The sequence below is a fragment of the Felis catus genome, chromosome A1, assembly GCF_018350175.1.
Source record: "Felis catus isolate Fca126 chromosome A1, F.catus_Fca126_mat1.0, whole genome shotgun sequence".
Classification (NCBI taxonomy): Eukaryota; Metazoa; Chordata; class Mammalia; order Carnivora; family Felidae; genus Felis; species Felis catus.
The window spans coordinates 188,529,514-188,555,051 of NC_058368.1; the positions used below are offsets into that span (position 1 = coordinate 188,529,514).

Here is a 25,538-nt window from a genome sequence, read left to right on the forward strand (position 1 = left end):
CTCTAGTGGGCGCAGAGCTGGCGGGTGCTTCAGGGATTTGACGTCTTTGGTATTGTTTCGCCAAAGTCGGAGGTGGGTCAGTGGCTTCCCGGGGCGTGCTGAGACCTTCGTAGGACTCTGCCGTAGGACTCGTGTGGCTGTGTCATGTTCCGGATGAGGGCTAAAAGGTGACCTTTGATGACTGAAGACTTTAGACTCCCTCCTTGGCATCAGGGGCTACCTGCACTAGTGATTTTAGGAGCCTAAACTTCTACCCATTTTATCCAGTGTAAGGGTAAATTGAGGACCGTCAGGAATGGGAAGGGGCAAGCCTAAATCGCTCAGAAAACCAAGGCAGCGAATCTCAGTATGAGAGCTGCCATCGAGGTTACTCCAGTATAGAATTTTGCCTCCACCTGCCCATCCCCGCCCCCACTCCATTTTTCCCTCTGAATGCGAGGTAAGCCATTTACAAACCCTGACAAAAGAACTGTAGATTTTAATGGAAATTCAGAGCAGTTCCAATCTGATTCATACAATGAACTCCCAACGTGCATCACTTGATGTCAGACAGGAGGAAACAAAAAAAGAAATTGCCACTAGATTGTTGTATATGGCGCCAAGCAAAACTTAAAATTTTGAAAAGGAAGGGAAAATGAGCATATTGGCCTCACATAAGCACCAGTCTTTGAATTATGTATTTTTTTTCCTTCTAATTGGCAGTGATGTAACTGATTCAGGTTTCCCTTTTGGCGGTGACCAAGAGAAGCAAAGAACCAAGTTTTGTGTCCTAACAATTTTTTAGTTAAGACAAACACTATTTTATGTTCTCCTTACCTCTCTCTTTCGGTAATTTTTATTGCACTAGTAATGCATGAAAAGTCTCTCATTTTTAAAAATGAAACATTTTCAATAAAAGGAAAAAACTATATACCCTCTTTCTTTAAAAAAAAAAAGGGGGGGGTGGGGAGAGAGAGAGGAAAGGAAAACCCAAAATTAAAATAATTTGTACAAGAACCACACATTAACAGTCCAGCCAAAGAGATGGTCAAAAACCAGGGATTGAACTCTAGAATGAATTACAGTTTTCTTTCAACCCAGTCTGTACCTTGTTCATGTGCTAACCAGTTGCTTGGCCACTTTGTATTTTTTTGCTGTTATTAGAGAAGCTTGTTTTTGTTCATCATAAATGTCAACTAAAGCATTTTAAAGTTTAATTCTAAGCAACAGGAATCATAAAGAGATTCTTCTTTTTAATAGTAAAATAGCCATTAAATGAAAGGTCTGATAAGTTTGGTGTTCCCTGAGTGTGGATAATTTAATAATTCCTAATTGTTGAACAGTGGGTTTCTCAGAGAATAATGGTAGCAAACTATTTTGGACAGAGTCCATCTAACAGATGATTTGCCCATATGTCAGTTCTTCCAAGTCCATTTCTATTAAGGTAAACATTCATGAAATCAAAAATTATGTTAAGAATAAAGGAGCTGGATTCCTGGTAACTAGGAATAAATACAAAATGGACTTTTAAAAAGTGCTCATAGCAACTCACAAGTGCCATTAGGAAGTGAATAATTAAACTTCTGCCTCTTGTTGCTCACTAGACCCTCTCTTCTAATGTACTTGTGCCTCACTCATAATTCATTGAAGCAGCTAGAGGCCTGGGAATTCCGAGAGTTTCAGTAGGTTGTTGGGTCTAAGATACCAAAGAAACATGGAACCAATTTCATAAAATCTGATGTTAAACTGCTGATATCACTGTGACCGTGTTTGGATTGTGAGGCTAAAGGACATTGCTGCACCCCAGCCAGACATCCACTACCACCTTGCTTTTACCTCCATGTTCCCCTGACCTGTTTACTTCCTTCCCCTTTCTCTCATGCCATTTTCTTTCTCTCCCCCCCAGTTGAAAAACACTTCCCTTCTTTCTTTCTTGTTTTCTTTCTTTTAAATTTTAGTTACTACAGCACTTTATTTCTCTCATCTAGAATCCGTTCCCTTGACCTTTCTCTGACTGCAGTCAGTGCTGAAAATGGTCAGAATCTGGCCCATATGGCAGACTCCACAGTATCTTAACTTGGCCTGGCAAGTTTACTTTCTCTATTTAGGTTGCTTTTCCAAATGGCAACTGGAAACCACAACTGTCTTTAAACCTCAGATCTTCCAGTTTACATCCTGTTCTTGGCAGATGACTTTCTCTTATATTTTTGATAAGAAAATAGAAGGTCTCAAAAAGGAACTGCTTCAACTTCAGCCCTCTGAATCTATAAACTAAATTATATCTGTACTTGTCTTTGCCTCTTTTGCTTCTATTTCAATGTGGTAGTTTCCTTCCACCTGAAGCCAACCCTTATACTTGTGCTCTGGCTCCTTCCTTCTCAGCTTTCTTTAATTCTGTTATCCTCTCTCACACCTATATTTTTAACCTTTCTCTCTACTGGTTCATTTCCATCAATGATAAACATGCTTTGATATCTGGCCATCAAGATACCTTTCCTTTCACAGCTGAGAATTTCAAAAAATTTTTCTTTAATGTTTATTTATTTTTGAGAGAGAGGCAGAGTGCAAGCAGGGGAGGGACAGAGAGAGACAGAATCAGAAGGAGGCTCCAGGCTCTGAGCTGTCCCACAAACCGTGAGCTCTGAGCCAAAGTCGGAAGCTTAACCAACTGAGCCACCCAGGCAGCCCTGCTGAGTATTTCAAACATTGTTTATATTTGTGTAAACTTGACACAAACTGTAATTGTGTATTTATCTCAAAAAAAATTGTTTAGTGACAGTCTGTCACTATATTGTAAGCTTCGTGAGGAAACAGACCATATCTGATTAATTCACCATTATATTTTTGGAGTCTAGCACTGATGTTGGCTAAAGCAGGTAATCAAATATGTGCTGAATGGATGAATATTAATGAAGAAAACATCACGTAATGAGAGCTTGTTATACAATAATACATATTATGCATAGAATACTGCATATCCATGAATGATGATAATTTGTATATGACTCTAGATGCACGGGAAAGTTCTGACATACACACTGAAATGTTAACAGTTCATGGCACCATAGGATGCACTCAGTATCTGTTAAATGAATGAATTAAAATTCTCTCTTGATGGCATCATAGAGGAAGTGATTTTCGTCTTGTTTATATTTTTCTATATTTGGATTTTGAAATGCAATAACTTTGCATTTTTTAAAAAATTCAAATAAAAGAGATATATCCTTAACACATAATTTTATGCCTATCTTTGCAAGTCTTTTCTATGCTGTAGACGTTCGCCCATTTGTATGCACAGTTTATGTGTAATTAAAAAAATAATTACAGATTTACAGGCAGTTGCAAAAAGGGAGATCATGTGCACCCTTCACTGAGTTTTTTTTCTAATGATTATGTCTTGCACAGCTATACTGCAGTATCAAAACACTAACATTGGTACTTGTGTTTACATATAATTCTATGCCATGTGTTACACGTACAGATTCACATAACCACTACAGTCAAGATACGGAACTCTTCCATCACCACAAAGATATCCTTGTGCTGCCCTTTGTACCCACCCACACCCCCATTCCTCCTCCCATTCCTAACCCTTGGTCACTAATTCGTTTCCCATCTTTATGCTTTTGTCATTTCTAGAATGTTATGTAAATGGAATCATACAATATATGCCTTTTTTAAAAATGTTCATTTATTTATTTTGAGAGAGAGAGTGAGCATGAATGGGGAAGGGGAAGAGAGGAAGGGAGAGAGAAGAATTCCAAGCAGTCTCTGCCCTGCCAGTGCAGAGCTCGACTTGGGGCTTAAACTCACGAACCATGAGATCATGACCTGAGCCAAAATCAAGAGTCAGATGCTTAACAAACTGAACCACCTAGGCGCCCCAAACATATGTCTTTAGAATTTTTTTTTTTTCATTCACTGTAAGACACTTGAGAGCTATTCAAACTATTGTTCGTAGCAACTCCCTTTTGTGGCTGAGTAGAATACCCTGGCATGGATTTACCACAATTTGTCTATTTATTCACCAGTTTGGAAATTTTGGGTTTTTTTTTTTTTTTTTCAGTTTTTGGCTTTTACAAACAAAATAGACCATTTATAGGTAATGTAATTACTGATATGTTAACGCTTCAGTCTGCCAATTTATTGTTTGCTGTTCCTTCTGCTTTTGGTTTTTCTGTTTTCTTTTTCATGTCTTTCAGCTTGTTACTTGAACACGATTTTACAATTCCGTTTTGATTTGTCTGTAATGTTTTCAAGTATATCTTTTTGTATAAATTTGCAATGGTTGCTCTAGGTATTACATTATGTATACATAACTTATCACAGCCTACTGGAGATGGCGTTTTATTAGTTTGAGTGAAATATAAAAACCTTAACTCCATTTGAGTTTCTTTACTCTCCCCAGTTTGTAATTTTTTTTTAAGTTTGTTTATTTATTTTGAGAGAGAGCACGTATGCAAATGTGCATGCATGGGAGCAGGTGAGGGGTGGAGAGAGTGAGAGAGAATCCCAAGCAGGCTACGTGCTGTCAGTGCAGAGCCCAATGTGGGGCTTTATCTCACAAACATGAGATCATGACAAGCCGAAATCAAGAGTCAGACACTTAACTGACTGAGCCACCCAAACACCCCCAGAAATTTTTTCTTTAAATACTTCTTCAGGTCTACCCTCTTTCTCCTCTCCTCCCAGGACTCTAGTGGCACAAATGTTAGATCTTTTAGTATAGCTCACAGGTCCTCAAGACTGTTAATTTTTTTTTTAATCCATTTTCTTTTTATTGTTCAGATTGGATCACTTCTATTATATATCTTCAGGTTTACTGATTCTTCTGTACTCCTCTATTCTTCTGTTGAGCCCATCCACTAATTTAAAAAGTTTTTTACTTTAGGATATTGTAATCTTTCAGTTCTAAAATGTCTATCTGTCTTTTCTTTATGTCTTTCATTTCTTTGCTGAAACTTTTTATTTCAAGCATGTTCATAATTGTTTATTGAATCATTTTTAATGCTGGCTGTTTTAAAATCCTTATCAAGTAATTCCAACATCTGTGTTCTCTCAGTGTTGGCATCTGTTGTCTTTCTCATCCAAATTGAGATTTTCCTGGTTGTTAGTATGAAAAGTACCTTTCTACTGTATCCTGAACATTTGGGGTATTACATTATGATACTCTGGATCTTATTTAAATCTTCTGTTTTATCAGGCCTTCTCTGACACCACAGAGTGGGGTTACGGGGATGACACCTTATAACTTCCTGGTCAGGGTATAAGTTCATATCCCCATTAGGCATTCTTTGTCACCCCATGTGACAAAGGGGTGTATAGGAGTGGGAGTTCAGGTTCTCCACCAGACTTCAACTGAAAGCCCCCATAGTTGGGAGGTAGAAGGATGCCTCATCGCTACTCCCCACATGGCCTCCACTGACATTATGGGAGATGGGGTTGCGGGAGGACCACATTTCCATTAGAAGATGGTAAAAGTTCTGGCTTCCCACTCAGCTTTCTCTGACACTATCCTGGTAGAGGGTTGGGGTACCTCATTATAGTCTGGCATGAGTAAAAGTCTACATTTCCCACTGGGCTATTGCTTACAGGGGTGGGGGTGGGACCACCACTTTTTCTGATACTTGGTTGGAGTATGGCAGTATGTTGAGCGTCTCCAAGAATACTCTCATGTTCAGTGATACAGCAGGAGTACTCACAGGACTCAATGTACAGTTGTATTCCTCAATGATACTTTCAGTAAATGTTACAAAGCATAATCAGCAAAGGAAAATTTTTGTGGAGTGAAGTCTAGAGGAAACCAGGCACAAGATTCTAAGAGTTCTCCCCCAGTAGAATTGCCCAGGATGCACTTAATTTTTCCATCAGTGAATTGTGAGAATGGGTATAACGTGTTGTCTTCCAGGGAAGTTCATTAGAAACTCAGTGCCCAAGGTTTTTTGGTCTGGTCATATGGGTACCCACTGCTTAGCACCAATTCCAGACCCTCAAAAGGAAAGCAGATGTACAGTTTAAACCCTATCATTTGCATGAACAGTCAAGGCACAGTGAAGCATCTGTATCATTTAAGGAAAGTTTAATAATCGGTGTCGGGAACTGTTTTTATCAGTGAAGTTCCCAGAGGCTAGCCAAAGGCCCACCTTGCAAGCAGGACGTTCTATGGCTCAGGCCTCTCAATGTTAACCTTTTTCTGCATGAGTGGTTATTAACTGAATGTTTCTTTCTTGCTAGGCTCTTCCTTTCCTGGTGCTTTGTCTAGAGAGAGCAGGCTTTTGGGGCCTTTTTTGTGTCTGAGCCTGCTGGCATTTCTAGGGTGCCTGCATCTCCAGCACCCAGTCTGAGAAATATGAAGCAAAAAGAAAACCCAGGGAATTCACTGCCATGTCTTTCAAGGTAACTAGCCAATCTGCCTTTTCTCCATCTTTTCAGAGTTTTCATGTATTTGTTTCATAATTCCATCCGGGGTTTTTAGTTGTACTTAGCAGGAGGGATGGGGAGAAGTGCAGCTACTCCACCTCGTCCCAGACCTGGAAGTCTCTGCATTACTTTTAAAATTAGGAAAAAAGTGAGTTTTAAAATTTTCATTATGTTCATTGAAAACAAAATATGTATATTACATAGATTTAATTGATTTTATTGAATTAAGAACGCTTAACCTGAGATCTATCCTCTTATAAAAAGTACCATATGTTATTGTTAACTATGGGCACAAAGTTGTATGGTAGATCCCTGGAACTTAGTTTTAAGCCTGAAATCGGTAGGCTTAGTTTAAATAGAGGGTCAAGGGGTGCCTGGGTGGCTCAGTCAGTTAAGTAAGTGTCTGACTCTCTGATCCACTCAGCTCATGACCTCACGGTTTTGTGAGTTTGAGCCCTGCATCGAGCTCTGTGCTGACAGTGCAGAGCCTGCTTGGGATTCTCTCTGTCTCTCTCTCTCCCCCTCTCTCTCTGCCCCTCCCCTGCTCATGCTGTCTCTGTCTCTCTCAAAATAAGTAAATAAACTTAAAAATAAATAAATAAATAAATAAATGGTCTAGAAATTACCAACTATAGGGGAAAAAAATCATGACTTGATTGCACTTATTCTAATAGTAAAGTTTATTTCTCCCAATAATGAAAATAATGTGTATTCATTATAGAAAATTGATTTTACTTTATTTAGTAAATGGAATGAAAATGTTAAAGTCAATAAAAATTACAGGGTGACAGAAGATCCAGATTCATTTAACTTTGCCATCATTTTATAGGGAAAATATCAAGAGGAGAAATTTTCCTATAGTTGAAACAGGCCCCCATAGATGGCCTTATAGCCAGTTTTCCATGCCCAGTGTTAACTGCAAAACTTGTGCTTCTTGTATATATCCAAAGTTGTGCATTGGAGGTTGTATCTTTTCAGTTGTGGGAGAAATAATTACAAATGTCCCTATCCACAAATTCTAGACTAATGAACTATTTCTGAAATGAAAATTTTAGTATAATATATTGCTAACTAATCAACATTCAATTTGAAATCTTAAACAAGAACATCAAATTGTTATTATGTTGCAGCATTTCACATTATAATGGCAATTTCATTTATTTGTTTTCTTTATCCATGGTGACTCATAAGTGTATAAATTAATATCTCCCATTCTTTAAGAAATATTAATGAAATGTCTAGACTGTTACAATTTAAACATTTACAGCATGACAAAGCAAGCTTTGATCACCAACAAGCTATCTGTAATGAATAGGCTACCATTATTTTATTCATTAGATTTCCAGTTGTGAGGAAACATTTCTTTAGCAATGTGTTTATGTCCAAAGAGCATTAGATAGGGTTCTAATGCAGCCTTGCCTAAAATTATCGTCCTCGAGGTGATCAATTTCTCCTGACCTCAGTCCCTGTTTATAAAAATGAGTTTACTGAATAATCAAAAGATTTTTTTTAATTCTATATTTCAGAATCTCTAGGGTTTCATTCAGTAGTTCCCAAATAACAGTGTGTAGACCTGTGACATAGTTTCCATCAGTTTTCCACTTGCAAAATGACAAATAAAAAGATCATGTAGTACATTGGAAAAATCATGTTCTTTCTTTTTATTGAAACTAGTATTGCCTCTCTCTTGTTCACATTTATCTTTGCTGGAATTTCCAGAGCTTCATTATTCCCATTGAAATAAACTTCACAGAGAATTTACATTTAGTACTTAGAATTTCATTGATAATGTGAAAGTGGTACTGTTTTTGATGCTGTATAAATATTACTTCAGATGATTTGTTGTGAAATATTTTTCCTGATTTTAAATAATGGAAACTTAATCAGGCTGGGTTGAGCCAAAAAGATGGGGCTGGGGAGGAAGGGAGGCATCAGGAGGGCATGGTACCTGACCTAGGGAATTCGTTGAGTGTTGTTGAAGCAGGAGCCAAGGCAAGTTTAAGGTCATCAACAATAAATCTACAGACCTTATTTACCCCTAGAGTACTGCTATGAATATGACTCTGACTCCCAGTCTATCACTCAGCTCCAAATCCCCAAGTCCTGAGATCCACTCTTACTGGCCTAACTAGGTCACATTGATTCTGGACCCATCAACTCCTCAAAGTGCATCAGGTTCTGCCTGAGCCTGCCCCTGTCTCCTGGGGAGGGTTCTTAGAGAAGAGGCCTCTCTGTAAGGCCAAGCAGCCACTCCTCAGGTGTCCTCTACATTGACAGTTAATGGTGTTAATTCTCTTCCTGACAGCTCTCAGTATTACTTTTTCTCTTCTTAACATTTTAGCTAATTCAGTGTTCATTTATCCACTCTTTTGTTTAACGATAATCACATCTTATCAATAAACAAGTCATTCATTTTCTTTTTCTCCATCCATGTCGCAGCTCTTCAGATTTACATTAACTTTAAATTTTGCCACCTACAAATTTATTTTATGCCATCACTATTACTAGCCTTTATAAGAAGTATTAAACAGTTCCAAATTAGTTCATGGTTCTCAAATATTGAAATGTTTCATAATTTAAATTAATATGAATCCATTAATTTTTTTCTTAAACTTGCTCCCTCTGGATTTGATTACATTTTAAGAACTCCAATTATGACACTAGTCAAGATTATTATTCTCCTTTTGGTATAGTGAATCTAACCTGTAACTTTTTTCTCTTCACTGCTTTCCACCATAATATTTCTAATTGGCAGTAATCATGATAACCGCTGTTATTTATTCATGCAAGCACCATAGATGTGTTATTTCATTTAATTCTCACAACAGCCTTGTGGATGTTAGGTTAAAATTTTTTTGTCCCAAAACACAAAAAAGGGCAAACTCTGCATTCTGCATTTGGCCCATGGTTTGAGAAAATCATTGGCAGCAGTCTGTTTAAAACTAGAATCTGTTGCTTGGTGCTCTACCTCTGACCTTGGTTTAACTCAATTTCTGCTTCCTCAACAGGACTGGGGAATGCAGCTTCAGGACTCCAACAGCATATCACTGACATTGCTTTTTACATGTATTGATTTGTATTTCCAATCAATGATTAGCACATCTGATGTCTGATACCATTCCCTCCAGAGGTCTTCTGTAACAACTGATATGGACATGATACTTTGATGACAATGTTACTGGGGAGTTTAAGTTAAACAATTGAAATACTATCTTCAGACTATCTAGAAACAGAGAAAATGACATTCACTTTTAAATAAATTTATAAACACTATCTTAAAAATTACAGTTCTGCTGAGCTTCCATTTGAGCAATTGTGTAATCACATAATGACAGGAGAAAGACTAAAGAAGAGCAAATTGAAAAATAGTTTAGGAGACAAAATTATTATGTTTTCCTGGATCAGTAGAAGAGACTTGTTTAATAGCAATATCAAAAATAATATACTTTTTGTAGAAATTGAATAAAATGGAAGCAATTTACTAACAAAACTCCTATTTATGTGATGTATATTTATGAAACATTGTCCTGAGAACTGTAATTCTATAATGTTTCCATTTGAGCACTTGTATACCACTTAACTAATAGCAATAAAACTAAAAAGAGAAAACACTGAAAATTATTTTACTAGGCAAAATTCTTGCTGTGTTCCTGGATTATTTTAGTGGACTTGTCAACAATGACGACAAAAATACTGTAAAAACCATACCTACAAATAGCATAAAATGGAAACAATTTCCTTTTAAGAATCATGTTTAAATAATATACAGTAATAAAACAGTGTCTTAAGAATTATAATTCCATCTTCCATTTGAGGCATGGAATGATCACTTAATATAGGTGAAACTAGGAGAAAATATCAAAAGTTACGTTAGAAGAAAGCAAAAATGCATTTTTCTTATGATTCTGATCTTTAGAAATAGGCTCATTAGAAGGCTAGACCAATTCTGAAGGTGCCTCACTTCTGCTTTAATGTTGTGTGAACAGAAAAACCAAAATCCAGCACTTGTTTAGAGATGTTTCTTGTTGCCAATGAAGAATGTGCTGGGCCAAGGACATCCCTCTGTGGAAAAGATTCTTGAGAGGTCCAAACTGGCTTTCCAGAGAAAAGAACATGACAGGAGGTTCTCTTGTCAGGAACTATTTCCTGGGACCCATCTGTGCTATCTGACCTCTGACAGGAGGATGACTTAGAACAACAGAGCCCAGGGTCAGCTGCCTTCCATTCAGGTGAGAGGATTGAATCTGGCATAATTAAATGACCAAGGTCATCCATGGTGTCATTCCTATTGGCCTGTATTTCTGCAAGTGCATGTCTTAGAGTTGTCAAAAGAAGGTCTTGAGGATCCTCCAGCACGGAGAGCACCAGAACAACTTGTCTTGCTGTTGTGGAGGAAATGCTGTGTCAGGATGCAGTCGGCCTGAGGACTGTGGTCCACACAGGCACAAGATCCTGGATCTTCAAGCCATCCCAACTTAATGGACCTCTTTCCTTGCACCAGGGAGTTTCAGCAGCTCCTGAGCCTCTGCCAAATGCCCATTTTGGGACATCAGGGACATAAAGATACTTTTTGCAAAGTCGAGATTTAAATTCTTCCTAAATCACTTATTTCTCTGAAGTATGGATTTGATTTACCAACGTTTTTTTCAGCCAACAGATATCTCACCAAATATAAGCCTTTTTCCCTCATGATAGTTGATAATCAAAGACCCAATGGTTCTTTCTGATTTTAAAAAAAAATTTTTTTTAATGTCTATTTATTTTTGAGACAGAGGAGACAGAGCATGAACAGGGGAGGGTCAGAGAGAGAGGGAGACACAGAATCTGAAACAGGCTCCGGGCTCCAAGCTGTCAGCACAGAGCCCAATGCGGGGCTCGAACCCACGGACCATGAGATCATGACCTGGGCTGAAGTCGGACGCTCAACCGACTGAGCCACCCAGGCGCCCCGTTCTTTCTGATTTTCTAAAAGGATTTGGCTTGTATTCTATAAGTATCCACATCTTCACATGCATAAAGGATCTTTTCATCTGCTATGGACAGATTCTTTTCTTCCTTTCCATAGTAAATCACTTACTATGATTTACTTACTATGAAGTGGACTGCTTTATAGTCCATTTCCTTCATTGGTACAGTTTAGAAATGACTTTAAGTTTCTGCTGAAACTCTGGAATCTCACTTTAAAACTGGATCTCTCTGACTGCAATGAAGCTTGTGAGTTTTTGTGACTAATATGATTTGTAAGTACATTTAGTGTTTTTACTTCTTCAGATAATTCAGTGTATATTTGGCTGCTTTTTTTTTTCTTTAATTGGCTTTAAAGACATATTTACTTTAGCTACATAAATCCGTTTTTTTCAGAACTCCATTAGGCTAACATAAGTAAATCTTCATGGCCTTGGATTAGGCAATGGTTTCTTAAATATGATACCAAAAGCATCAGCAACAAAAGGAAAAATTGTTAGGTCACATTTCCCAAAAAGTAAAAACTTTATGCATCGAAGGATATTATCAAGAAAGTGAAAAGACATTCCACAAAATGTGATAAAATATTTGAAAATCCTGTACCTCAGAACCAAAGCATACCTATCTTATCCTTTGTGGGATATACAAAGAACTCTTACAACTCAACAACTTAAAGACAACTCAATTACAAATGGGCAAAGGATCTAAATATTTCTCCAAAGAAAGATTGAGTCTCTCTTATAATATCAGCCCTCAGCTCAACTTGCTCCAAGTGCTTTGATAGCTCTTCAAAGTCTCTCTTATAGCCCCAAGTGAAGAGTTGGATATTTCCAGGTATTTATGAATGGCCACAATTTTTGTATTGATGATTTTGGTCTCAAGTCTGGTTTACGTTAAAGAAGAATGAGAGCCTCCAGATTGTCTCAGAATAAGGCTCATTTTCTAAAAATATTGATGTCTTTTCTTCACAACAGCAGAAACTCCAATGGGCAGGGGTTTTTTTTTGTTTTTATTTGCATAAAATTATATTTTTAATAAAAATCTATGACTGGAAATACCATTATATTTCACAGCTACTGGTGGGGCTCTGTGAGAAGCACTGTTCTCATTAACTCTTTCTTATTCTTCAGCTATCAGCTCAAATGCCCTTTCCTCATGTAGGCTTTTGTGAACTCACAGACTAGGTCAGGTACTTGATTATGAACTCCAGAGAAACATAATCCTTTCCTTAAACTTACAGTTCATAATCACATTCCCCATTTCCACCTAGAAACAGCCATCGTCCTGAATTTGGTGTTAAGCATGACCTTTTTTTAAAGGTTAATACATAGGTATATACCTCTAACATGAGGGGCGCCTGGGTAGTTCAGTCGATTAACCATCGATTTCTGCTCAGGTCATGATCTCCCAGTTTGTGAGTTTGAGCCCCGTGTTGGGTGGGCTCTGTGATGACAGCTCAGAGCCTGGAGCCTGCTTTGGATTTGGTGTCTCTGCCCTCTCTCTGCCCTGCCCCTACTCCTGCCGTCTTTCTCTGGTTCTCAAAAATAAACCTTAAAAAAAATTACAAAATGGGGTGCCTGGGTGGCTCAGTTGGTTAAGCACCTGACAGGCTCAGGTCATGATCTCGCAGTTCTTGAGTTTGAGCCCCATGTGGGTCTCTGTGCTGACAGCTCAGAGCCTGGAGCCTGTTTCGGAGTCTGTGTTTCCCTCTCTCTCTGCCCCTCCCCCCACTCATACTCTGTCTCTCAAAAATAGATAAATTATTTAAAAAAATGTTTTTAATTAAAAAAATGTTATTCAGGTTTGTCTATTAAGCTACATCAATTAAATCACATATGGCATTCTGTGATTACTTTCACACTGTTATGGGATTCGGCCATTTTATGTGTGTGCTTGTATTAATTTTCACTGCTGTATTAAAAATCCGTGACATAGATACATCACAATTTTATCATCCATTTTATTGCCAATAGAAATTTGAATCTGGCCAAAGTTTTTGCCTATTGGGACTCTTATAAGCCATTTTACATTGGAGTTTCTTATAGTGTCTTTTGCTTCATGTGTGCACAGATACTTTAATTTTATCTTTAGGAACAGAATTGTTTGGTATATGATCCGTGCTTATATGACCCTACCAGGGGATGGTAAATTGCTTTCCAAAGTTATGCCAAATTATATCTCCATGAGGAATATATGAGTTTGCCCTGCTCGATACTTTTTTTTTAATTAATTAATTTATTTAGAGAGAGCACTCGCGTATGTGCAAATTGGGGAGGAACAGAGAGAGAGGAGAGGGAGAGAATCCCAAGCAGCCTCCACACTGTCACTGCAGAGCCTGACACATGCCTTGAACTCAGGAACCGTGAGATCATGACCTGAGCTGAATTCAAGAGTTGGACGCTCAACCGACAGAGCCCCTACCTGGCTTTACATTCTTGTCAAAACCTTAGTACTGTGTCATTTTTACATTTGTGCTAGTCTAGTGAGTTGAAATGATTTCTCATTATGGTTTTAATTTTCACTTCCCTGACTACTGATGAGATTAAGCTTTTTTTTTCCATTTCTGGGCATTTGGATTTCTGTTTCTGTCAAGAATCTTTTTGCTTATTTTCTGTATGGTTGTTTGTCTTTTTCTTAGTGGTTAGTAGGAGTTATAGATTCTGGATACTAATATTTTGTGCATTATATGTGTTGTGACTATTTTCTTCCAGTTATGCTTTTCATTTTCATTCTCTTTATCATGTCTTGTTGAACAGAAGTTCTTAATTCTGAGTATGTTTAATGTTTTACCTTTTGCTTTATGGATTGCTCTTTTTGTATCTTCTATAAGAAATTTTTCCCTAGCACAGATCAGATATTCTGTATTTTATTTTGAAGCTTCCAAATTTTTACTATTTATATTTGATCCATGGAAATTAAATTTTGATTGTGGCATTAGCTAGGAATCCATTTTTACATGGGCTTGTTTTTCTCTTGTGTAAAACAAGTCTGAAGATAGCAATCTAGCAATTTTACTCCAAGGTGTTAGAAAGAGACTATTGGACAGACGCACCAGGAATCATATGAACAAGTTAATTATAACATAAGAGCAGCAACAACAATAAAAAATCTGGAAATAACAAGGAATTTAATGTGGAGAACTAGTTTTAGAGCTTTGGCAGAGCTGAAAATAAGGTGAGGCATCTCAGAAATCGACAACTGCAGGGAACTGCTGCCATGTCTAGGAAAGAAGACAAAAGGAAGAGCTATAGTATGATTGGAGCCCAGGAACCAGGGTATGTGGCAGGACCCAGAAGTTAGAGGAGGAGCCTCCAGCACCACTGGATGGACTGTGCAGCCAGAGCTGGAGCCATGGTAGAGTGTGACCAGCAAGAACTGGACTATGGAGTAGACGCAGTCACTGCCTGAGATGGTGCCCTCTAGTCTACCATCTGTGCCTCTATTGGCCAAACCTAACCAGAAGCCAGTGGCCAAGACATCCGAGAAATGTGGGCTACCAAGGTCAGCATCCTGTGATATAGATGTAAGCAGGGAAGGTCAGGGAATGGATTTGAGCACTAACAGACCAGTGACAGGCATAAGACACTCTCACATCTGGCCCTAATGTACCTTCCTTCTCTCATTTCTACCACTCCTTTCTCTCTTGTTTTGTCTCAGCCATGTCAAGTTATTGGATATTTCCAGGCTATGCTATGTATATTCCCATTCTTTGGCTCTTTATTCAAACCATCCCCTCAGCTTGGAATTCTTCCTTGTCTGCCTTGAAGTCTTACTCATCCTTCCAAGTATTAGTTTATGTTCTCATCCTTGAAACCTTGAAACCTTTCCAGTCACATTCGTAAGTTTCTCACCCTCCAAATACCCTTTAAGTATTTGGGTCCCTAAGATTCTGTCCTTGATCCTCTTTTAGCTCATGTCACTGGGTGACCTTAGTGGCTGATTTCGTCCACCCCCATGACTCTCAACTTCCACTTAAGTAGTGATGATTCACAAATTGTGTCTTTCCTAAATGCCAGACCCACATATATAGGTACTGATTAGACATTTCCACTTGCCTTTTTTATAATGCCTGATTCCGTATGTCTGAAACTTAACTACCGAACTCCCTCTCCCAGTATATATGTACTATATTATATTCAATTGCCCATGGGCCATATTTAGAAATCACCCAGTGCTACTCCTTTCTTATGATCCCTTCCCCAGTTATAATCAATCATACCAAATCCTGTCAATGCTACCTCATTTACATCTCTCAAAGATGCACTCTAAAACTTTGGAAACATATATTAAAAGTCTTAAAGATAATGTTATGGGTTGAATTGTGTCTCCCTGAAAATCATTTGTTGGAGTCCTAACATTTAATACTTAAGAATGTCATTAAAAAAATTTTTTTTAATGTTTATTTTTGAAAGGGGGGGGGCGCACTAGTGGGGGAGGGGCAGAAAGAGAGGGAGACACAGAATCCGAAGCAGGCTCCAGGCTCTGAGCTGTCCTCACAGAGCCTGACATGGGGCTCGAACTCCTGAACCACAAGATCATGACCTGAGCCGAGGTCGGATGCTTAACCAACTGAGCCACCCAGGTGCCCCAAGAATATCATTTTATTTAGAAATCAGGTTATTGTAAATGTCATACTGGAGTAGGGTGACCCCCTAATACAATATGACTGGTGTCCTTATAAAAAGGGAAATTTTGGGCACTATAGGCAAACAGAGAGAATACCATGTGAAGATAAAGACAGAGATCAGGGTAATGCAGCAGAACACAAGGATGGCCAATGATGGCCAGCAAACCACCAGGAGCCAGGAGAGCGGCATGGAACAGATTCTCACTGCCCACAGAAGAAATCAACCTTCTAACAGTTTGATCTTTACTTTCTAGACTCCAGAACTGTGACAATAAAATTCTATTGTTTAAGCCTCCTGGCTTGTTCCAGCAGACACTTTGTTCCAGCAGCCTAGAAAGCTAATATAAATATGTGTACTCTTTGACCAGAATTATCACACCTACTAATTAATCCTATGAAAATAATTGCACAAGTGAACGAAGGACAACAATAGTGTTCATAATAGCATAATCAGAAATAACCTAAGTGTCTTAACAGTGGGACACAGAGTGCATCATTTATGGTATATTCAAACACTGAAATGCCATATAGCTTTTAACAGTGAGGGTGTATGTATAAAGCTTGAAAGAAAAGGACTTTTTTTTTTTTTTTTTTTAACTACCCTACATTCTCCTACAAATGGACCTTGAGAGCTTGTTTGGAGGTTCTAGCAGGGGAGCACAGCTACTCGTATACCCTTGACCGAAGAACGGTCCTCCTCTATCGGGGAAGGTCGTCCTCTTCGACCGAGAGTGCAGCTTCGGGAGGGACGCACATGGAGTGGTGAGGGAGGAAGGCGACACCCGCCTAGCCAGCCAGATCAGCCGAATCAACCCTGGCGATCAATGGGGTGACAGATGTCGCAACCAGATCGCCCTCACATCCGAAAGAAAAGGACTTTTACAATATAGTTGTTACTTAAAAGGGGCTATATGAGTTATTATGATGTGTGTTTTTTTGCAGCTTAAACTTCTGTGTATTATAAATGCATAGGAAAAAGTCTGAAAATATATCAACATATTTACAATAGTAGAATTTCAGGTAATTCACATTTCTATCTTTTTGCTTATCCATCTTCTCTTAAGAGCTATGGCTTAAAAATTAACCAGTATTTCTAGTTTTCTTCCCCCACTAGCCTCTTCTCTTTGCCTGGGTAGATTCACAATCCCTCCCTATCTTGGAAAGCAGGACGAAATAAAGAATAGGAGGGGGAGAGGAAGAAGGAAAGGGAAGTCAAGCTGATTGAAGATCTAGAACAGAAAAATTAGGAATTTAGAAAGCAAAATTATCAGTGTGACCTGTAGGAGGAAAAGTTTTGGGGAGGTATAGTTAAGAATGAGAGAATCCAGTGTAATCTTGGTTGCAGAGAAATGTGGAAGAGAGAAAAAGAACACAGGAAAAGTGTTCCTGGGGGTTAGAAATGAGACCCTGTGGGGGCTCCTGGCTGGTTCAGTTGGTGCAGCATGTGACTGTTTATCTTGGATTCATTGTGAGTTCAAGCCCTGCATTGGCCCTAGAAGCTTAATTTTAAAAAAAATTTTCTAGAAGAATAACAACAATAAAATACTAAAAAATAAATGAAATCCTCTGTAAAGATTGTTGAGCAATGCAAGTTAAAGCTCAGAATTTCATTTCATTTTTAAATAATTTTTACCTATTTAGACTGTACTTTTTAAAAAATATATATATTTATTTTGAGAGAGAGAGAGAGAGAGAGAGAGAGAGATAGAATCCCAAGCAGACTCCGTGCTGTCAGTGCAGAGCCCTATGTGGGGTTGATCTCATGAACTGTGAGATCATGACCTGAGCCAAAATCACAAGTTGGGACACTTAACTGACTGAGCCACCCAGGTGCCACTACACCATACTTTTTTAAATGCAGTGTCCATATAGAGAAAAGACCCAATTGAGTCTAGGATTTATAGGTTATGGTTTTCTGTAATAAACATATAGACTGCAATTCACAAACTGAAATATGCAAGAAATGTAACTATTTTTCTATATTTGGACTTAACTTTTATTTGGGGATGGGTAATTATTCTATCAGGGGGAGAAGATGAGCCTCAGACAATGCAAGTTTTCTGAGGTAACATTTAAGTGGAGGTAGGGGGTAAACATAGGCTTAGTTAATGTGAGTCACATGGAGAAGCCATCTGGGCCTCAGCTCTTAGAATGATAGCATCTTTTGAGATGTGCATCTTCCCATAAGGTCTTTGGTCTTTTGTCCACCCATGTTCCTGTCTTTTCTGGTTTGATGAGTCTCTTTGCTAGGGCCATGCTTTTTTTGAGGCAAGAAGGACCCTCAGTGGGTGTGTTTTATTCCCTGAACCACACTGGGTTTCCCTGAACCACACTGGGTTGTGGGTAAACTCTGGGGTCTTGTCACCTTCAGAGCTTAATATGGGACTGGATTATGGGCCCATAAATGCACTTAAACTACCAGATGAGTCTGTCACTCTCAATTCTTGCTAGGGTTTCAGCCATTACATCGTCAACCCCCTAGCTACCTCCCAGCAGGTACCATGATTTCTTCCGATTTCTTCCTCATGGACACCTACTGATATTTATCTCTTTTGCATTATCTCCAATTCTCTCTCTCCCCCTTGGCCTTGGGAAGTCTTGCCACAGTTTTGTGCTATCTAGATTTCTTAGGCTTCTGAGCATCCCTTCACTCTCTATTTCTTAGACTTTTGTTCTGTCTTCTGTCCATGAAGTAGTCAGCTACCCAGTATTCCATCTATGGCCCACTTGTCTTTTCCCAGGTTCTCTTCCACTCCCAGAGAATTAACTACCACTTCTGTGTTGACTCCTGAATGTACAGTTCCAGTCCAAAATCAATGCCCAGTTGCTGTATCTGTCTTCATGATCTCCCATAAGTCAATAAAAACTTATCTCAAATTCTAAGGGGATGCAAAGAAAGGATCTCTCATTTAGATATAACTGCAGCTGGCATCTCTGTATCTGCACAGCTCAGGAACTTGATCATGTCACTTCCTTGCTCCACATCTTGAGGAAAAACATATAGTGGTCTACTCAGGAGCATGGCCACTTGACAGAAGGGATCATTTTATCATTGTTTAGAATTGTTGGCAATGTAATCATTCTTATTATTGTTTTCAAATACTCCACAGACAATGCCCTCCGTCTTTGTCTACACCCAGGGTGGACCGTTCCAGTTGCCTTCTCTTTGGTGTGCCACTGAGAACTGTAGGTCTCCAGCCTCTTCTCCTTATTTCCCTTCTGCCTTTCAAGTAAGGATCTAAAGAACGCTTTGCTGTTTCTCACTTCTGTGTTTTTTATCATGCTCTCCCCTCTGCCTGAAATTCCCCCATTCCATACACATACATCATCTGGCTTCCCCCTACTCTTTAAGATTCAGCTTAGTGTCACTTCCCCCAGGAAGCTGCCTCTGCTCACTCAACTCTGAGTTATGTGTCCCTTCTTGGGCTTCCATAATGTCTTCTAAATACTGAACCTCTGCATTGTCCACATTGTACTCTAATCCGTTCATGACTCCGTCTTCCTCAGTTATTATGCACAAACCCAAGGTAGTCCTATTCATTTTTATATCTCCAAGATCTAGGGAAATACTTGTCTCTTAGTATGCCTTCAACAGAGGTTTACTGAAAGAGTGAAAAAATGAAATCATTATTTTATATTTCACCTATATTGATTAAGGTTTAACACATTTAGTGTTTCTGAACTATTAGATGTACATCTGATAGTAAAGGGTGTTTAGTATTATTCTTAGGATGTAAGTTATAAATTCTACAGAACACTTATTTTCATGAAAAAAATGTTTATTTAGTAATCTCTTAGTATCTTCTTTCACTTCCTTTCCTGATGCCCTTTAGAAACCCTCATATGAACTTTCCACATATTTACTTAAGGCCTGATTAGTCTCCACACAGGCTGCCTTGATTCTGCACCATTCACAGATCAAAAGACATTTTTGAGTTTTAAAGAATGTTCTTCTCTAAATCTCTACAGATCTTTTGTTGTAGTGAGACAGTTATGCTCAGTGACTGAGAGTTTGGGATTCAATTATTATTCCATTCATTTAACTACACCAATAAATGGCGATAGAATTCAGAATTCTGAGCTACAATAAGGTGGAATTTTAAGAGGCACTTGAAATTCTTGACAGCTGAAGTAGGGCCATTTTAAAATACACATGATGGGAAACTCAATTGTGAAATGTTCTCTTTGCAGTCTTCTCCAAAGAGATGCGTCTGGAAATGACTTCTTTTTCCAGGGGAGAAAATATAATCTGCTCCTCTCTTCCCATCACTGCCTTTAATAAACCATCAAGTCTTACAGATTTTTTTTTCCTCCCAGTGTCTCTTATAACCATCCCATTTATTTTAACTGCAGCAGCCTTATGAATGTTCCATCACTTACAATATCTTATGTAGTGATTCTTTAGTGTTGAAATATTTTTAAAAAGCTGGAAGCAGTGGTGTTCTTGTAAATGTATCACAACCAGCTCTTTGGGTACAGAAGCTCTGTTTGTAGCACTTGCCAATTTCCTTGGTGTAAATACTCCCACCAAGGCAGATTTCAAGCTATCAATTTGATGTCACTGAATAAAGAATTAGAGAGAGATGTACACACTCAGCTTTCATGAGCCAGTGCAGAGCTGCTACATGTCTGCTCCAGCACACCACTGGCTAGAAGATTAATGTTTCTCAAGCACCATTAAGTAGACTACTCCCAAATTCAGGAATCTACCTGGACCTCTAATGCTAACTGTGGAAACCACAAATATGGTCTGTTCACTCTTCTCTATCACAAGTACTATGCTAGGCTACTTGATTGAAGACTGCAATAGCCATTTAAGTGATCTCCCTGCTTCCACTCTGGCCCTAGAATTCTCCACACAGCACACAGACTGATATTTTTAAAATCTTAATTTGATTATGTCACCCGCAGGGAGGCAATGTGCCACACCAGGGACTATGCCTGCAGTGTTCATGGAGTTATATAGTGCCCAGGCTATATAATCAGCCATACCTAACACCTCTGCCCTCTGCTTAAAATCCTTGGTGGTTTTTTCACAACACTTGGGATTTGTATAATATTTATACTTGTGTAACAGATGGTGTGACATGGCCTCCGAGGGTCTATCTGATCTGACCTGAGCCTCCTCTCAATCCAGCTCCATCTGTTCTGTTCTAGCACATCCAGCCCTTCCCAGGGCCCCACTGGGAACTCTCCTCTCCTTGTTCTTCCCTTGGTAATCTCATTTTCTGAAGTCTCTGCTCACAAGACACTTTCTCAGAGAGGCCTTTCTTGAACCCCTAATCTAAATTAAGTCCTCTCAATTAGTCTCGTTTTTCTTCTAGACAAAGACTATTTATTAAAAATATTATTTTTATATATTTTTATTTTCATAACAATGCTTTGTAGTTTACTGTCATCAGTTCTCACATTTAGGTCAAAATGAATACAGGGGTCCCTGGATGGCTCAGTCAGTGGAGCCTGTGACTCTTGATCTCCAAAGCTAGAGCAAGATTCCTGTTACTTATGTATTGGATTTCACTGTATCATACCTTTTCTGAGTCATTACATACAGAATACTGAGACGAATGGACGGGTAAGGGCCAAAGGGAAACAGTACTAGGGACAAAATCACATTGATTAATGTTACCAAAATACTAACCCAGCACACACACTTTGGCTGTTTGGAAATTCCAAATGTTTATGGAATATTAATATTTGATGTCAGCCGTCCACTAGATTATAAACACCATGAGGGCAGAGATCATGTTGTTTTGGTTTATTTTTATATTAAAAAGTACCTAGAATAGTACCTGGCACATAGTAGAAACTGAATAAATATTTGTTGAAGGCGTAAATAAATTTAAACCCCTTAGGATGACATTCAATATGTTTAACCAAATGATGATAACTCCTTGCTCTAAGAAGCTAATTTTACTTCTGTATTGACAGACTTTCCATGTCACCTGAAGTGGTATAGTTATTGCCTCTGTTTGTCACTTATTCAAGACTATATCACTTTTTTGAATATTTTGTTTTCTTGCTAAAAATATTCTTTCTCTTCTCTAATCATCTTTTCTCCTTTCAAACTGACCTTTGAAAACTGGCCATAAAACTGACCTCCAAACAACCTCCCGTGATTGGCCTTGCTTGTCTATTCACTTAGTTTCATTCATTCCTCCTTTGAAAAATATTAAACAGTCACTGTGTATTGCACATCATTTTGGGCATTGGAGACATAAATATAAATAAGACAGAGAAAGTCTCTGTTTAAATAACCAACTACATAATTAAAGTATCTCCAAATAGTGGTGAATGCTATTAAAACACAAATATAGGATGATGTGTAAGAAAGTGATTGGGGCAGAACATTAGGTAAGGATTTAGGAAAGGACTTTTGAGGAGGCAGTGTTTGGTCTGATGTGAAGAAGATGTGAGAATAGAGCATTTCCAACAGCATTTCTGGCATGAAAGTGAACAGGTACAGGGACCTGGTGCAGGCACAAAGCATTCCTGGAAAAGCAGGGGTGAGATCATGACTGGAGCTACCTGAGCGAGAAAGAGAGTGGTAGGAGTAAGGGTAGAGAGGCGGGCAATGCCAGATCAAGCAGGAACCTGTAGGCTAAGAACAGGAGTAGGGATTTTACTGTAAATGTAAGGGGGTATTTTAGAAGCTTTGAAACTTGGGCATGTCATGGCCTGATTTATGTTTCAAAAGACTCATTTGGCTGTTGGGTTGGTTATATACATCGACTGCAAAAGTGAAAGCAGAAAGACCAGGAAGAAAGTAATTGCACTAACTCTAGAGATGATGATAGCTTAGCATGAACTAGGGTGGTAGTGAAAACGGAGCAAACGGATATGTTCTAGAGGTAAAGCTAATAGGCATCCTTGGATTTGTTGGGTGTGGGAATGGAGGCTGGGGTGGATGTGGAAAGAACAAAATCAAATTTGATTATTAGATTTTTTTTTTTTTAATTTGAGCAACTGGGTGTTGATGGTACCAAATACTAAGATGTAGAAGCAAGGACAAAAAGATTAAGGTGGGAATGGAGATGGGGTGGGGAGTGGGAGTCAAGCATTCTATTTAATTCTTGTAAGTGCAGATGTCAAATTTGACCTTGAGAGCATGAGCCTGGAGCACAGTGGAAAGCCAGAGCATGTAGTGGTCAAGAGAGGAGGCTCTGGACCCATCTTACGCAGTTTCAAATCCTGGCTCCTTCTCTCTATGTGGGCTTGAACAATTTACTTAACCTCCTTGTGCTTCAGTTTCTTCATCCATACATTGGGGATAAAAATAGTACCCCATAAATTTGTTGTAAGGATTAAATTAACTAATACACAGAAATAATTTACAATAGAGTTTGGCACATAGGAAGCATCCAATAAGTTTTAACTAGGATTATCAATATGGGTACAGGTGAGGGCTAGAACATAAATTTGGGAGTCATCAGTGGAATTTTAAAACCATGGGATTAGATGATACACCCTCAGGAGAGAGTATATTTAATTTTTTTAACGTTTGTTTTTTGTTTGTTTGTTTGTTTGTTTGTTTGTTTGTTTGTTTGTTTTTTGAGAGAGAGAGAGAGCATAAGCGGGGAAGGGACAGAGAGAGAGGGAGACACGGAATCCAAAGCAGGCTCCAGGTTCTGAGCTGTCAGCACAGAGCCTGTGGTGGGGCTCGAACCCACGGACCGGGAGATCATGATCTGAGCAGAAGTCGGACACTTAACTCACTGAGCCTCCCAGGTGCCCCGAGAGAGTGTATTTAAAGAAGGCAAGGGGCAGGGAGTACCCAGATTCACGTCATGATCTCGTGATATATATATATATATATATAGAGAGAGAGAGAGAGAGAGAGAGAGAGAGAGAGAGAGAAACATTTAAAAACAGAAGAGGAAGGCAAGGGGCCCTGGGCCAAGCCATGGGTCACTGCAACATTTAGAGTTGAATTAGGGGAAGCAAAGTAGCCCCAGAAGGAGAGTGAGGGGGAGCTGCCAGGAGGAAGGAGGAAACCAGCAGTGTGCAGTCACAGGAGTTATACTGAGTTGAATCCTGTCCACCCAGAATTCATGTCCATCTGGAATCTCAGAATGTGACCATATTTGGAAATATGGTTTCTGCACATGCAGTTGGTTAAGTTCCGATAAGGTCATACTGGATACTGATGAGCCCAGAATTGAATAACTGATAATCTTATAAGAAGGCCATGTGATGATGGAGGCAGAGATTGGAGTGATGCATCATCTGTAAGACAAGGAGTGCCAAGGATTTCTGGGAGCTGCCAGAAGCTGGAAGAGGCAAGGCATGGTTCTTCCTTAGAGCCTTCAGAGGGAACACTGCCCTGCTGATACCTTGATGTTGAACTCCTAGCCTCCAGAACTGAAAGAAAAAAAAAATTTCTGTCGTTTTTAGCTTCCCAATTGTGGAACTTTGTTACAGCGGCCCTAGGAATCCAGTGCAGAAATCAAGAAATGGAAATGTTTTTGGAAAGAAGGAAATGACAGATTCTTTGAAATGCTACTGGTAGTAGTAGTAGAATAAGATGAAGACTGGCAAGGGACTGTTGGACCTAACAATGAGGAAGTCTTTGATGATCTCACTGGGAATGGTTTCAAGGGGTGTTTGGGGTGGACTTGAAGTGGAGTGGGTTGAGGGGCAAATGGAGAGTGAGGAAATTGAGATAGCGCTATAGAAAACTTCTCAGAAAATCTTCGCAGTGATATGGGGGGTGATGGTTGCAAGGCATGAAGGGAGGGATTTTTTAAAGACTGCCATCCTAAGCGTGTTTGTATGCTAGTGGTAGTTATCCATGAGAGAAGGAAGAGAAGTTGATGGTATGGGGGGAGGGGGAAGGGGAATTATTATAGGTTCTAAGTCCTTGAACAGCAAGAGAGGCTGTGATCCAGATCTCTAGTGGAGGACATGACCTTTGACAGAAGCAGGGAAACTTCTCCCACCTGAGGGGAGTGAAGACCAAGAATATCACCACCAAGCTGGTAGATCATGGAAGAAAGTTGACGAACTTGATCAGTTGCATCCATCTTCTCAGCTACTCACTCAGCTGAAAGTGAATGGAGGAGAGAGAGTAGGTGGTATTGGAAGTTTGAGAAGAAAGCAGAGTGAGCCACTCTGGGGAGTCGAGAACAACCTCACTAGAACAATGCAATGGTTCTGTGTAGCAGCACTGAAGGCTAAGCTTTGAAATTCATGGTTGCTTGTGTGGTTTGTCCAGCAATCTCAGCTGCTCAAGTGCAGGTGCTGAGCAGATGGTGGGAAGGAAAGTTAACATTTATAAATGAGACATTTAAATGGTAGACTGTAGAATCTATGCTGGGTAAAGAAAGAGGTAGGACATAAGAAAGGTATGTGAAGAGTTGGTAGGGTCAGTGGATTGGAAGCTTGATGCTAAGAAGAACACACGAGTATATTTTTAAAAAGAATCAATATTTGTAGGAGTGATCACAGAGAAAGATGCTCAAAATTGAAATTCTGGAAGTTGACGTTAATGACAGTTTGAGAATTAACTATGATAACAAATGGGTGGGAGGAAAAGATCATTTACACG

General features: G+C 39.0%; 1 long non-coding RNA gene across 1 annotated transcript; it reads left to right on the forward strand.

Moving 5' to 3' along the window:
* The first annotated feature begins 28 nt into the window (after positions 1-28).
* LOC102902102 lies at positions 29-10,020 on the forward strand. Its single transcript, XR_439588.5, has 3 exons — positions 29-167; positions 6,214-6,375; positions 9,408-10,020. It is a non-coding gene; the product is annotated as an uncharacterized LOC102902102 (long non-coding RNA).
* Positions 10,021-25,538: the final 15,518 nt, after the last annotated feature.